Source organism: Salmo salar, chromosome ssa14 (genome assembly GCF_905237065.1).
Source record: "Salmo salar chromosome ssa14, Ssal_v3.1, whole genome shotgun sequence".
NCBI classification, from domain to species: Eukaryota; Metazoa; Chordata; class Actinopteri; order Salmoniformes; family Salmonidae; genus Salmo; species Salmo salar.
Window position 1 is genome coordinate 2588583 of NC_059455.1, and position 14029 is coordinate 2602611.

Here is a 14029-nt window from a genome sequence, read left to right on the forward strand (position 1 = left end):
TTTGCCAGCAGCACAGTTACAATCACCAATGCTCTGAATAACATGAAAACAGTCTTCCCAGCTTTGCTAAGGAAGTAGCTAGCCAACGTTAGCCAGTTAGCTTGGGTGCTTGACTGTCGTTGTGAGGTCAGAATGCTCGGATCAACCCTTCTCCTCGGCCATAGCGTCTAGTGTGTGCTCTGAATGCTCCAAGAGCGAAATGCTCTGAATTTACAAATGGACAATCTGACAATGTTCTGGATTTACGAACGGCCAGAGCACACTCTGGCACTCCAGATTGAATTTACAAACACACCCGAAATCGTAAAACAGCATCAACTTCCTGTAGACAGAAGAAGCTCTAGTACACTCAACTGAAACGATACCGTTCATTTACAGCATACTCAAATGAACTAATAGTATATAAACTCAGCAAAAAAAGAAATGTCCTCTCACTGTCAACTGCGTTTATTTTCAGCAAACTTAACATGTGTAAATATTTGTATGAACATAAGACTCAACAACTGAGACATAAACTGAACAAGTTCCACAGACATGTGACGAACAGAAATTGAATAATGTGTCCCTCAACAAAGGGGGGGTCAAAATCAAAAGTAACAGTCAGTATCTGATGTGGCCAACAGCTACATTAAGTTCTGCAGTGCATCTCCTCCTCATGGACTGCACCAGATTTGCCAGTTCTTGCTGTGAGATGTTACCTCACTCTTCCACCAAGGCACCTGCAAGTTCCCGGACATTTTTGGGGGGAATGGCCTTAGCCCTCGCCCTCCGATCCAACAGGTCCTAGAAGTGCTCAATGGGATTGAGATCCGGGCGCTTCGCTGGCCATGACAGAACACTGACAGACCTGTCTTGCAGGAAATCACACACATAACGAGCAGTATAGCTGGTGACATTGTCATGCTGGAGGGTAAAAAAATTTATAATGTCATGTCAGGATGAGTCTGCAGGAAGGGTACCACACGAGGGAGGAGGATGTCTTCCCTGTAACACACAGCATTGAGATTGCCTGCAATGACAACAAGCTCAGTCCGATGACGGACCCTCCACCTCCAAATCAATCCCGCTGCAGAGTACAGGCCTCGGTGTAACGCTCATTCCTTCCGACGATAAACGCGGATCCGACCATCACCCCTGGTGAGACAAAACCGAGACGTGTCAGTGAAGATAACTTTTTGCCAGTCCTGTCTAGTACAGCGACGGTGGGTTTGTGCCCATAGGCGACGTTGTTGCCGGTGATGTCTGGTGAGGACCTGCCTTACAACAAACCTACAAGCCCTCATTCCAGCCTATTGTGGACAGTCTGAGCACTGATGGAGGGATTGTGCGTTCCTACTGTAACTCGGGCAGATGTTGTTGCCATCCTGTACCTGTCTCGCAGGTGTGATGTTCAGATGTTACGATCCTGTGCAGGTGTTGTTACACGTGGTCTGCCACTGCGAGGATGATCAGCTGTCCGCCCTGTAGCGCTGTCTTAGGCGTCTCACAGTACGGACATTGCAATTTATTTCCCTGGATACATCTGCAGTCCTCATGCCTCCTTGCAGCATGCCTAAGGCACGTTCACGCAGATGAGCAGGGATCCTGGGCATCTTTCTTTTGGTGTTTTTCAGAGTCAGTAGAAAGGCCTCTTTAGTGTCCTACGTTTTGATAACTGTGACCTTAATTGCCTACCGTCGGTAAGCTGTTAGTGTCTTAATGACCGTTCCACCGGTGCATGTTCATTCATTGTTTATAGTTCATTGAACAAGCATGGAAACAGGGTTTAAACCCTTTACAATGAAGATCTGTGAAGTTATTTTGATTTTTACGAATTATCTTTGAAAGACAGGGTCCTGAAAAAGGGATGTTTCTTTTTTTTGCTGAGATTAGTGTGTAGTATATACTCATGAATTATGTAGTATACATTATGTTATTATGGGTACTCGAACACAGCTCTGGTCTATTTCAAGCACCAACTTCTAAATATCTGATTCTTTTAAAATCTAAGGAAAGCCGTTTTAACATATGTTAATTGAATTTTTGTATCAATATATATTTTCTTTATATCAATAATTGTCGTATTCCGGATATATTAGCATATATTTAGCATTATTTTAGACTGAAACCCAATAATCTTCAAGTGTCTTGAATGTCAATTAAGTATTGCTTGATTTATAAAGAAGTGGCGGGCCGCGGATCACAGATTGGCGGGATCCTCGACAGCGAGAGAAGAGCCATGTATAGCAAAGATTTTGCCAAACTAAGATGGAGGAGGGTGGAGAATTGTCAAATTGCGGCCATGTTGCTCACCTGTGTCTTCCTGTCTATCTGTTAGTGGGAGTAGACAGTCTATGTAGGAGCATGCACATGTAATCCCCATAGGATGTGTTATTGAAAAAAATATATATAGTTGATTTTTTTATATAAATGGTCTTGTTTTTATAACGATAAATACTTTTTTTATATGAACAAATTCAATTATTGATATAAAAGAAATCAATGAATATATGTTAAAATGGCTTTCCATATCTAAATCTGTCCATTCATATAGCTTCAGCTCTGGTCGCTGTCCACTCCAGTCCAGAGGTGCTGAAAGAGTTGCTTTTAATAAATGACATCCTCTCCAACGGTTTAGCGTCCTCTACTGGTGTTTATGACCTAATAAATGTGCAATGCTTTTTCCTGGGACTGGTGCTTCAGTATCAGGCTGTTTTGGAGATCACTAAAGGTCATAGTTACGCAAATTTTGGAGATACACTATACTCATGTCAATGGCGGTTTAAATTAAATCCCATCATGAAAACATTGCAATACACGAGTCACTCATTCAAAGGATTTTAACAGAGTTTTTTGTTGCATCTTTACTTGAGTTATCATCAAACTTAATGCCAAATAGACTAGGCTACACTTGCGAAAAGGCATTTTTATCCGAAATAGCTGTGTGTCTGAATATTTGTAATGCATAATGATTTGTACTTACTGCAGTGGGCTAAATCAGTCACACAGAGGGTTTCTTGATAGACTTAAATCTACTTTGAAACAAAAGTTTCTGGGCTTAAAGAAAAAGACATTGTGCCATGTCAGATAAAGAGTTGAAATATATTACATTTTGAGTTTGCATCCCAATATTACACTTTATGTACATCACAGAAGACTGAAGTATAACAAAACTGTTTCACATAGAAACACCAGATTTTATGTATAAATAAAAATAGTTGATTGATTATGAAACATATTAACATTCCACCAATGAGGTCACCAGAGGGAGATTTGGTCATTTGACTGCAGGAAAGGGCTGCTTTCTCCTTATGGCTTGAATCCCATTAGCGGGATCGAGATGACGACAGCCAGTGGAAGTGCAGGGCGACAAATTCAAAACAACAATCTCATAATTAAAATTCCTCAAACATACAAGTATTATAGACCATTTTAAAGCTTTACTTCTTGTTAATCCAGCCACAGTGTCTGATTTCAAAAAGGCTTTACGGCGAAAGCAAACCATATGATTATGTTAGGTCAGCGCCTACACACAAAAAATACAGCCATTTTCCAGCCAAAGAGAGGAGTCACAAGAAGCAGAAATAGAGAGAAAATTAATCACTAACCTTTGATGATCTTCATCAGATGACAATCATGACTTCATGTTACACAATACATGTATGTTTTGTTCGATAAAGTTCATATTTATATCCAAAAATCTCAGTTTACATTGGCATGTAATGTTCAGTAATCTTTTGCCTCCAAAACATCCGGTGATTTTGCAGAGAGCCACATCAATTTACAGAAATACTCAGTAATCTGAGTCCGGCGCTCAGACACAAAAACATACCATACAATATATCCGCCATGTTGGAGTCAACAATAGTCAGAAATAGCATTATAAATATTCCCTTACCTTTGATGATCTTCATCAGAATGCACTCCCAGGAATCCCAGGTCCACAATAAATGTTTGTTTTGTTCAATAAAGTCCATCCTTTATGTCCAAATACCTCCTTTTTGTTCGCGCCTTCAGTTCACAAATCCAAATTCATGACGTGCAGGTCAGACGAAAACTCAAAAATGTCCATTACAGTTCGTAGAAACATGTCAAACGATGTATAGAATCAATCTTTAGGATGTTTTTATTGTAAATCCGCAATAAAGTTTCAACCGGAGAAATCCTTTGTCTTCAGAAATGCAATGGAACTGAGCTACCTCTCACTTGAGCGCGCATGCCTGAGCCTCATGCCCTGCTGGCAGTGTTCTGACTCCAGTAGCTCTTATTCATCCCCACTTCACAGTAGAAGCCTCAAACAAGGTTCTAAAGACTGCTGACATCAAATGGAAGCCTTGGGAAGTGCAAAATGACCCCACAGACACTGTAGTTTGGATAGGCAATCAATTGAAAAACTACAAACCTGCCATATGAGTTCTGTTATACTCACAGACATCATTCAAACAGTTTTAGAAACTTCAGAGTGTTGTCTATCCAAATCTACTAATAATATGCATATCTTAGTTTCTGGGCGTGAGTAGCAGGCAGTTTACTCTGGGCACGTTAGTCATCCAAGCTACTCAATACTGCCAACATCCATAAGAAGTTAATGAAGTTTGCATTGGGTTAACTCGCCCCTTTAGTCATATGAATCATCTGAATCTCTGTGATGATTTGACAATGCTGTCAGGGAAAGGGTTGGTCCACTTGTGTAGCTCTGAGCTCAAACTAAAATGGGAGGTCTATAGTTCAAAGTTATCAGGTAGTGCAGCTAGACATGGCAACCGGGATGTAAGGTTACTACCTAAATATAGTGTACCGGTACATTAGTTTCACTCTATACAATATCTCTGCACTATTGCGTTCTCATTGCACAATGACTGGTAAAAAACAGAATACATACTTTCCTCATATATGGATACACAATAGAAGTAGGCTTACAGTGCATTGATTGCTAACTGCTGTGGATATGTAAACAACAATAGAAGGGTTGAAGTTGACGTACGACACCTCCTGACAGCCATGTTGAAAGACCACCGCATCAATTCTTTCGACAACAACAGAGTGGCTACCCCAAGCTGCGTGATAACAGTGCCTAAAATGAGTTAATTCATCACCACGGTCAATTTCTGTGCAGTATTTGGCTGCTCTAACGAGGCAGGAAAGACAACAGGATTACCTGCAATCATGAAACACCAAGGAGATAAGACTCAAGAACTGTCAGATAAGCAAAGAACCTTTTGCCCGTCAAGACCAGCACCCAGAAAGCTGTCAGTACAGGTTCTACTCCGATCGTTTCATCACTGGTAAGTCTGATCAATTTCGAGTTTAACTATTATGCTAACCAGGTGTTAACAACAAGACTAAGTTAGCTAAATAGATAGCTTGTAGTCTAGCTATTAGCATGTCTCTTACATAGGTGGCGCGTGTGTAAAGTTTTGGGGAAGCAATTTTCTCACAATAAAAGTGTACCTTTATAATAAAGGATTGTATACATCGATCATCAAATTTGCAGACTAATGTAAACCTACTATTCCTAATGTGATGAGTAGATTGGATCATCATTTATGCTATTAATGAGTGTGTAGTGGCATAGTCCTATAGGCTATATCAAAGACATTTATTTCCTTTGCATTGGAAAAATGTGGCTACACTTTATATGACTGGAGACATTATCAGAATCTTTTTTAATACGACGGTAGTATAGGCCGGTAGAATAGGCCTATTCTGCTGACTGACGACAGATCAATAAAAATCTAGGCCTATGAAAAGGGGTCATTGCTAGAAGGGATCCAGCTTTTGTAAAAAGTAATTATTTTGCATTTGAGCTAACCCTAACCCTTTTCTTAAAGTAAATCTCCTAACCTGTTACGTTAATTCTTCTAACCTTCTCGCAAGTTCTCCTAACCTGCTTCGAAAAGTAAAATCTGACATTCATTTGACAAAGGCTTGAGACAAATTGTACAATATGACATCCATAGGAGGACATTATTGTCCGAAAAAATTCCATTGGCACTGACCCAATAATAATTTGTTGAGAACTTTATTCATAAGAGGTGGGAGAATGTATGGACATTACAGAATAGGACAAAGGCCTCAATGGGATAGGCCTCAATGTTCCAGCCCAACAATAGATTTAATCTTTATATGACACAAACACCTTAGTGAATTAAACAAAACCAAACAATCAAGAGCCCTGATGGTATAGGTGACCTGAAGAAGTGATATTCTAACATCAGGTCTGCTTCTCATTTGTTTATACACTGTAGGTTCACCAGTTGACCTCTACCAAGACACCCATGTTGGCTGGATTGCCACTGTGAAGACGAGCGATGCAGAAGTTTCTACTTCTACTACTTTGTCCTTTTTCAGATATAAAAGGAAAACATCCCTCAGTTATACAAGATGGTTGTCATATGCTGTGCTTTGGTCAATCTGAATGATTCTGTTGTGCCATTTGAGTAGAGAGAACCTTCACCTTGTCGTTATGACAAAAGTGCCCCCTTCAACTGTAAGAATATATACAATTCAATTAGAAACAAATGTAAAAGACTATTGTTTATGATATTGTAAACGTACTGTACTATGTAGTCTTAAGCACACCATCTTCATTATCACAGTAGCATTTCCAAGTGCCACTCACTTTTCTCCCAGAAGGTCTATCTGGCATTGATATTGGTGGTAGAAGATGCCTGTGTATGTTGAAGCTAAGGATCCCATCGTCCCCTGCTTCCAGACATTTCACTACCTAGATAACAAGGGTTGGATTTGCACTAAGCAATTTCATGTCAGCACAAGGCATGTACAAAATGTAGTATAATGATTAGCCTCATATACACTGAGTGTACTTTTACATTTATTTTACCCTTATTTTAGGTAAGTTGACTGAACACATTCTCATTTACAGCAACAACCTGGGGAATAGTTACAGGGGAGAGGAAGGGGGATGAATGAGCCAATTTGAAGCTAGGGATGATTAGGGGGAGGACGGCTCATAGTGATGGCTGGAATGTTGTCAATGGAATGGTATTAACCACATGTTTTATCTACTAAAGTGACTATTAAGTGTCCAAACGCACGGCCGCTTTCCCCATCTCTATATTGCTATAGAATGTTCACAAATGCCTTACTACCATTCCCAAACATTCTATGAATTTATGAAAACGTGAAAATGACCATATCTAAGTGCTGGCTAGTCAGAAAATGTTTTTAAAAAAGTGTCATATTTTTCCTTGGGGTGTATAAGAACAGATTTGAATAAGATTTCATGGTGCTGAAATGCTTTCAGTTCCACTTTAAGCTTGCCATAACAAAGGGGTTGAATACTTATTGACTCAAGACATTTCAGCTTTTCATTTTTAATTACACTCAACAAAAATATAATTGCAACATGTAAATCTTGGGTCCCATGTTTCATTAGCTGAAATAAAAGATCCCAGAAATGTTCCATATACACAAAAAGCGTATTTCTCTCATTTTGTGCACAAATTTGTTTACATCCCTGTTAGTGAGCATTTCTCCTTTGCCAAGATAATCCATCCACCTGACAGGTGTGGCATATCAAGAAGCTGATTAAATAGCATTATCATTACACAGGTACAATAAAAGGCCACTCTAAAATTTGCAATGCCACAGATGTCTCAAGTTTTGAGGGAGCGTGCAATTGGCATGCAAACTGAAAGAATGTCCACCAGAGCTGTTGCCAGATAATTGAATTCTCATTTCTCTACCATAATCCGCCTCCAATGTTGTTTAAGAGAATTTGGCAGTACGTCTAACCGGCCTCCGCAGACCACGTGTATGGCATCGTGTGGGCGAGTGGTTTTCTGATGTCAACATTGTCATCAGAGTGCCAAATAGTGGCGGTGGGGTTATGATATGGGCAGGCATAAGCTACGGACAACAAACACAATTGCATTTTATTGATAGCCATTGTAATGCACAGAGATACCGTGACGAGATCCTTCGTCCCATTGTTGTGCAATGCATCTGCCGCCATCACCTCATGTTTCAGCATGATAATGCACGGCCACATGTTGCAAGGATCTGTACACAATTCCTGGAACATGAAAATATATTCCATGGCCTGCATACTCACCAGACATGTCACCCATGTACAACAGCGTGTTCCAGTTCCCGCCAATATCCAGCAACTCCACATAGCCATTGAGGAGGAGTGTTACAACATTACACAGGCCACAATCAACAGCCTGATCAACTCTATGCCGAGGAGATGTGTCGCGCTGCATGAGGCAAATGGTGGTCACACCAGATACGGACTGGTTTTCTGATCCACGCCCCTACCTATTTTTTTAAGGTATCTGTGACCAACAGATGCATATCAGTATTCCCAGTCTTGTGAAATCCATCGATTACAGATTAATTTATTTATTTAAATTGACTGAGTTCCTTATATGAACTGTAACTCAGTAAAGTCTTTGTAATTGTTGCATGTTGCGTTTATATTTTTGTTCAGTATAATTTGTAAAAAATTCAAAGCATAATTCCAGTTTGCCATTATGGGGTATTGTGTGTAGGCCAGTGACAAACATCTCAATTTAATACTTTTGAAATTCAGGCTTTAACATAACAAAATTAGGAAAAAGTCAAGGGGTGTGAAGGCACTGTATTCCCTTTTGATATGGTGGATTTTGCATTCATTGTCTGTGTATCAAGTTTACAAACAATCATTTCAAAGTTTAAATTTTAAAATATTCAAATGCTCATAATTCAGATTCAGTACCAGAGACCACATCCTGGTACTTTGCCAGCCAGCAAAGGTAGACGAGAACAAACGCTCTTTGTGGTTAACCGAAGCTTCTAGACGTTTCTGAAGCCAGTTTTTGTGGCATGTTGAATGTATTGTCTTCGTATGAATTTGGCTGTAGCGTTTGAACCGTTTTGCCTATATGCTATAATGACCCCATTCCTGAAATCTAAGACTCTCTGGAACATGGCCATGCCTTCCGTTTCCCTCTATGGTGATCATAGGCCGCGCTTGAAATGCTAGAAGGAAGTGTCACAAAAAACATAATTTGGCCTCCATTAGTTGTTAAATAGCCATTCTAATGATAGCCTTTCCACTGCCTATTTCATCTTGCTCTTGTGACTGACTGTGTTCAAACCAGGTCTCCTGCATGTCACAAGACTGTGGTATTCCACTTAGCTAAACATCATGGGGAGGAGCTCAGGAAGCTAACGGAAGTCTTAAAGGTTACTCATCAAAAGAGCGTGGTTCATTGAACCACCTCGGTCACATTTCACCCCCGTTTGACCTCATACTCAGAGATCACGGCACCAAATATAGCTGACTGTGTTCGAAATCAGGCAGAATGATGTGTGCACCCCATTTAATGTTAGTTTGACTGATTGGGTTCTAACCCAGGTCTCAAGTGCGCCAGACAATGCAACTTTTCCGGTCTCAGACAACTCAATTATCACGTGAGCGTGGTCACCAAACCACCTATGTAACACTTCACCCCCCTTTGACCTCCTCCTTGAAGAGACCCATCCAAGTCACCAGACCAATGCCTAGGCTTTAGCACAGCGGGCTTACACAGTGTTAACCAGTTACTCTTATAATGACTACCCTTAAAAAGTTAACTGCTAAGTTAACTAACTAGCCAGCTGAGACAGTGTTTTGGTCCTAACATAGCTACTAGTAACTATTGAACATAAATAGCTTCTTAGACAGCAAACTTGACCGACTAGAGAGAAAAAGTTAAGCCAAAGATTTTTTGAGTAATGCTAGTCAACATGTGAAGAGTTGAGGCTCTTTGGTAGCTAGCTAGCTACGCTAATGCTCAATCTTGGTGACAAAACACATGTGCATAGGGGAGTTAAAATCAAATCAAATTGTATTTGTCACATGTGCTGAATACAACAGGTGTAGACCTTACAGTGAAATACTTACTTACAGGCCCTTAACCAACAATGCAGTTTTAAGAAAATACAAAAAAAGTAAGAGATAAGAATAACAAATAATTAAAGAGCAGCAGTAAATAACAATAGCGGGGAAATTAACAGGGGGTACAGGTGTAGAGGTAATTGAGGTAATATGTACGTGTAGGTAGAGTTATTAAAAGTTTCGTAGCTACATTGCATTTGGATAGTATTCAGACCCCTTGACCTTTCCCACATTTTGTTACGTTACAGCCTTATTCTAAAATGTATTAAATTATTTTTTTTCCCTCATCAATCTACACACAATACCCCATAACGACAAAGCAAAAACAGCATTTTCATACAAATGTATAAAAAATTTAAAACTAGCACATTTACATAAGTATTCAGACCCTTTACTCAGTACTTTGTTGAAGCACCTTTGGCAGCGATTACAGCCTTGAGTCTTCTTGGGTATAACGCTTCATGCTTGGCACACCTGTATTTCGGGAGTTTCTCCCATTCTTCTCTGCAGATCATTTCAAGCTCTGTCAGGTTGGATGGGGAGTGTTGCTGCACAGCTATTTTCAGGTCTCTCCAGAGATGATCGATTGGGTTCAAGCCCCGGCTCTGGCTGGGCCTCTCAAGGACATTCAGAGACCTGTCCCAAAGCCGCTCCTGCGTTGTCTTGGCTGTGTGCTTAGGGTCGTTGTCCTGTTGGAAGGTGAACCTTCACCCCAGTCTGAGGTCCTGAGCATTCTGGAGCAGGTTTTCATCTCTCTGCACTTTGCTCTGTTCATTTTTGCCACGATCCTGACTAGTCTCCCAGTCCCTGCCGCTGAATAACATTCCCACAGCATGATGCTGCCACCACCATGCTTCACCGTAGGGATGGTTCCAGGTTTCCTCCAGACATGGCGCTTGGCATTTAGGCCAAAGAGTTCAATCGTGGTTTCATCAGACCAGAGAATCTTGTTTCTCATGGTCTGAGAGTCTTTAGGTGCCTTTTGGCAAACTCCAAGTGGGCTGTCATTTGCCATTTACTGAGGAGTGGCTTCCGTCTGGCCACTCTAACATAAAGGCCTGATTGGTGGAGTGCTGCAGAGATGGTTGTCCTTCTGGAAGGTTCTCCCATCTCCACAGAGGAGCTCTGTCAGAGTGACAATAGGGTTCTTGGTCACCTCCCTGACCAAGGCACTTCTCCCCCGATTTCTCAGTTTGGCGGGGTGGCCAGCTCTAGGAAGAGTCTTGGTGGTTCCAAACTTCTTCCATTTAAGAATGATGGAGACCATTGTGTTCTTGGGGACCTTCAATGCTGCAGAGATTTTTTGGTACCCTTTTCCAGATCTGTGCCTCGACACAATCCTGTCTCGGATTTCTATGGACAATTCCTTATGGCTTTGTTTTTGCGCTGACATGCACTGTCAACTGTGGGACATAATATAGACAGGTGTGTGCCTTTCCAAATCATGTCCAATCAATGGAATTTACCGCAGTTGGACTCCAATCAAGTTGTAGAAACATCTCAATGATGATCAATGGAAACAAGATGCACCTGAGCTCAATTTCGAGTCTCATAGCAAAGGGTCTGAATACTTATGTAAATTAGGTATTTCCATTTTTTTGTATTTTTTTTTAAACAAAAAATCTAAACCTGTTTTCCGTTCGTTATTATAGGGTATTGTTTGATGAGGATTTTTTGAATTTATTTAATCAATATTAAAATAAAACATAACAATCTGGAAAAGGTCAAGGGGTCTAAATAGTTTCCAAATGAATAGATGCACCCTATTGCACCCAAATAGCACCCTATTACCTACAGTGGAAGTCTTAAGTTTGCATACAACTTAGCCAAATACAGTTTTTCACAATTCCTGACTTTTAATCCTAGTAAGAATCCGCTGTTTTAGGTCAGTTAGAATAACCACTTTATTTTAAGAATGTGAAATGTCAGAATAATAGTACAGATAATGATTTATTTCAGTTTTTATTTCTTTCATCACATTCCCAGTGGGTCAGAAGTTTACATACACTCAATTAGTATTTGGTAGCATTGCCTTTGAATTGTTTAACTTAGGTCAAAATTTTAACCTTCCACAAGCTTCCCACAATAAGTTCGGTGAATTTTGGCCCATTCCTACTGACAGAGCTAGTGTAACTGAGTCAGGTTTGTGGGCCTCCTATTTATTGATGATGCTATTTATTTTGTGAAGTGCACCAGTCCCTCCTGCAGCAAAGCTCCCCCACATGTTGCTGCCACCCCTGTGCTTCACGGTTGGGATGGTGTTCTTCAGCTTGCAAGCCTCTACCTTTTCCTCCAAACATAATGATGGTCATTATGGCCAAACAGTTCTACTTTTGTTTCATCAGACCAGAGGACATTTCTCTGAAAAGCACAATCTTTGTCCCCGTGCAGTTGCAAACTGTAGTCTGGCTTTTTTATGGCGGTTTTGGAGCAGTGGCTTCTTTCTTGCTGAGCGTCCTTTCAGGTTATGTCGATATAGGACTCGTTTTACTGTGGATATAGATACTTTTGTACCTGTTTCCTCCAGCATCTTCACAAGGTCCTTTGCTGTTGTTCTGGGATTGATTTGCTCTTTTCGCACCAACATACGTTCATCTCTAGGAGACAGAACGCGTCTCCTTCCTGAGCAGTATGACGGCTGCGTGGTCCCATGGTGTTATTACTTGCGTACAATTGTTTGTACAGATGAATGTGGTACCTTCAGGCATTTGGAAATTGCTGGATGAACCAGACTGTTGGAGGGTATCCAATTTTTCTTGGCTAATTCCTTTTGATTTTCCAATGATGTCAAGCAAAGAGGCATTGCGTTTGAAGGTAGTCCTTGAAATACATCCACAGGTACACCTCCAATTGACTCAAATTATGTCAGTTAGCCTGTAAGAAGCTTCTAAAGCCATTACATTTTTCTGGAATTTTCCGAACTGTTCAAAGGCTCAGTCAACTTAGTGTATATTATCTTCTGACCCACTGGAATTGTGATTAAGTGAAATAATCTGTCTGTAAACAATTGTTGGAAAAATTACGTGAGTCATGCACACAGTAGATGTCCTAATCAACTTGCGAAAACTATAGTTTGTTAACTCTCTGGGACATGTGGGACGCTAGCGTCCCACCCGCGGGACACACTATTCAACAGCCAGTGAAATAGCAGGGCGGCAAATTCAAAACAACAAAAATCTCATAATTCAAATTTGTCAAACATACAACTATTATATCCCATTTTAAAGATACACTGCTCGTTAATCCAACCACATTGTCCGATTTCAAAAAGGCTTTACGGCGAAAGCATAACATTAGATTATGTTAGGACAGCGCCGAGACAAGAAAAATCACACAGCCATTTTCCAAGCAAGGAGAGACGTCACAAAAAAACAGAAATGCAGCTAAAATTAATCACTAACCTTTGATGATCTTCATCAGATGGCACTCATAGGACTTCATGTTACACAATACATGTATGTTTTGCTCGATAAAGTTCATATTTATATCCAAAACCCCCATTTTATTTTGCCTCCAAAAATTCCGGTGAATGAGCACATCAATTTACAGAAATACTCATCACAAACGTTGATAAAATATTCAACAGTTATTGAAAGAATTATAGATACACTTCTCCTTAATGCAACTGCTGTGTCAGATTTCAAAAAAGCTTTACGGCGAAAGCAAATTTTGTAATAATCTGAGTACAGCGCTCAGATATCAAAACAAGCCTTACAGACATCTGCCATTTTGGAGTCAACAGAAATGACAGAAATTACATTGTAAATATTCACTTATCTTTGATGATCTTCATCAGAATGCACTCCCAGAAATCCCAGTTCCACAATAAATGTTTGTTTTGTTCGATAAAGTCCATCATTTATGTCCAAATACCTCCTTTTTGTTCGCGCGTTTAGTCCACTACTCCAAATGCAGGAAGCGCGTGCAAAATGTCATGACGAAAAGTCAAAAAAAGTTCTATTTACGTTCGTAGAAACATGTCAAACGATGTATAGCATCAATCTTTCGGATGTTTTTATCATAAATCTTCCATAATATTCCAACCGGACAATTCCAATGTCTTCAAAAAAGAAAAGGAACACAGCTAACTCTCACGTGACTGCGCGCCACTGAACTCATGTCATTTTCTCAGTCATCTGACTCCAGTACCTCTTATTCTCTCCC

General features: G+C 40.2%; 1 protein-coding gene across 2 annotated transcripts in view; it reads left to right on the forward strand.

Annotated features, from left to right (window-relative positions):
• adcy8 (adenylate cyclase 8 (brain)) overlaps nt 1-14029 on the forward strand; it is a 304017-nt gene that overhangs the window by 2877 nt on the left and 287111 nt on the right. The window lies entirely within an intron of this gene.